Below are 2,500 nucleotides of genomic sequence, written 5' to 3'. Positions count from 1 at the left end.
GTCTGAAATGGGGACACTTTTTTCAAACGGTCACAAAATCTTCTCCACTTCGAGTTTTTAGCTGAATTTTTTTGTGCATACCAACAAAAATAGAAGGATCACGCCTACAAAATTTGGGGCCAAAAATCCTTATAAAAAAATTTTAAAAAATCCCGAACCGCAACAAGTTTCGAAAATCGTGAAAAATAGAAAACGAGTCATCTTCCAACGAAACTTCACGTGAAGGCTTAGGGGACCATTGTATGAATTTACAAGCCATAAAAATGGCATTGGCACGGCAGAAATTTGAAGATGTGCCTAAACCCACCAGGGCCCAGCGTGTGCCGATGGTGCTCGAGGCAACCGCCCGCACCAGGGCCCAGCGTGTGCCGATGGTGCTCGAGGCACCCGCCCGCACCAGAGGCAACCTGCCGCACCAGGGCCCAGCGTGTGCCGATGGTGGTCGAGGCAACCGCCCGCACCAGCGCCCAGCGTGTGCCGATGGTGCTCGAGGCAACCGCCCGCACCAGGGCCCAGCGTGTGCCGATGGTGCTCGAGGCACCCGCCCGCACCAGAGGCAACCTGCCGCACCAGGGCCCAGCGTGTGCCGATGGTGGTCGAGGCAACCGCCCGCACCAGCGCCCAGCGTGTGCCGATGGTGCTCGAGGCAACCGCCCGCACCAGGGCCCAGCGTGTGCCGATGGTGCTCGAGGCAACCTGCCGCACCAGGGCCCAGCGTGTGCCGATGGTGGTCGAGGCAACCGCCCGCACCAGGGACCAGCGTGTGCCGATGGTGCTCGAGGCAACCGACCGCACCAGCGCCCAGCGTGTACCGATGGTGCTCGAGGCAACCGCCCGCACCAGGGCCCAGCGTGTGCCGATGGTGCTCGAGGCAACCTGTCGCACCAGGGCCCAGCGTGTGCCGATGGTGCTCGAGGCCAGCTGCCGCACCAGGGCCCAGCGTGTGCCGATGGTGGTCGAGGCAAGCGCCCGCACCAGGGCCCAGCGTGTGCCGATGGTGCTCGAGGCAACCTGCCGCACCAGGGCCCAGCGTGTGGTCGAGGCAAGCGCCCGCACCAGGGCGCAGCGTGTGCCGATGGTGGTCGAGGCAAGTGCCCGCACCAGGGCCCAGCGTGTGCCGATGGTGGTCGAGGCAACCGCCCGCACCAGGGCCCAGCGTGTGCCGATGGGGGTCGAGGCAAGCGCCCGCACCAGGGCCCAGCGTGTGCCGATGGTGCTCGAGGCAACCTGCCGCACCATGGCCCAGCGTGTGCCGATGGTGCTCGAGGCAACCTGCCGCACCAGGGCCCAGCGTGTGCCGATGGTGCTCGAGGCAACCTGCCGCACCAGGGCCCAGCGTGTGCCGATGGTGGTCGAGGCAAGCGCCCTCACCAGGGCCGAGCGTGTGCCGATGGTGGTCGAGGCAAGCGCCCGCACCAGGGCCGAGCGTGTGCCGATGGTGGTCGAGGCAAGCGCCCGCACCAGGGCCCAGCGTGTGCCGATGGTGGTCGAGGCAACCTGCCGCACCAGGGCCCAGCGTGTGCCGATGGTGGTCGAGGCAACCGCCCGCACCAGGGCCGAGCGTGTGTCGATGGTGCTGGGGGCAACCGCCCGCACCAGGGCCTAGCGTGTGCCGATGGTGATCGAGGCAACCGCCCGCACCAGGGCCCAGCATGTGCCGATGGTGGTCGAGGCAAGCGCCCGCACCAGTGCCCAGCGTGTGCCGATGGTGGTCGAGGCAAGCGCCCGCACCAGGGCCCAGCTTTTGCCGATGGTGATCGAGGCAACCGGCCGCTCCAGGGCCCAGCGTGTGCCGATGGTTATCGGGGCAACCGGCCGCACCAGGGCCCAGGGTCTGCGGATGGTGCTCGAGGCAACCGCCCGCACCAAGGCTCAGCATGTGCCGCTGGTGATTGAGGCAACAACCCACACCAGGGCCCAGCTTGTGCCGATGGCGGTCGAGGCAAGTGCCCGTACCGAAGGGCAGCCTATGCCGATGATGGTCGATGCATGTGCCATCACCATGCGTCATCATGTGCCATTGATGGTCGAGGCCTTGGCCGAAGTTCGATTTTGAGCCACGGTGCCCATGCTTGGCTCCAGCATGTGCTGGTGCCGCATTTTTTTCACTCGGGACAGCATTGCCGGAGCATCGCCGGAGCATCGCCGGAGTACCGCCGGAGAACTTGACCGGCGGCATTGGGGTTCCGGCGATTGGGAGGGGGGCCGGGGGGGTGTGCGCACATGACGTGCGATGGGTGCTGGTGCTTGGCCCTTGTGTTGGCCCCCTATCCCTCATCAAACCTCTGAGAACTCACACCCCCTTAAAGAGCGTTTGAGATTTTACAGGTTTGCTGCCAGTAGCCGTTGAAGTGTCTGAAACGGGGACACTTTTTTCAAACGGTCGCGAAATCTTCTCCGCTTCGAGTCTTTAGCTGAATTTTTTTGTGCATGCCAACAAAAATAGAAGGATCACGTCCACAAAATTTGGGGCCAAAACTCCTTCTAAAAAAATTCTAAA

The sequence above is a fragment of the Durio zibethinus genome, unplaced genomic scaffold, assembly GCF_047325235.1.
Source record: "Durio zibethinus cultivar Kanyao isolate XHJ-2024 unplaced genomic scaffold, ASM4732523v1 HiC_scaffold_390, whole genome shotgun sequence".
NCBI classification, from domain to species: domain Eukaryota; kingdom Viridiplantae; phylum Streptophyta; class Magnoliopsida; order Malvales; family Malvaceae; genus Durio; species Durio zibethinus.
The sequence above is the reverse complement of the archived record's forward strand: the minus strand, read 5'-3'. Positions refer to the sequence as shown.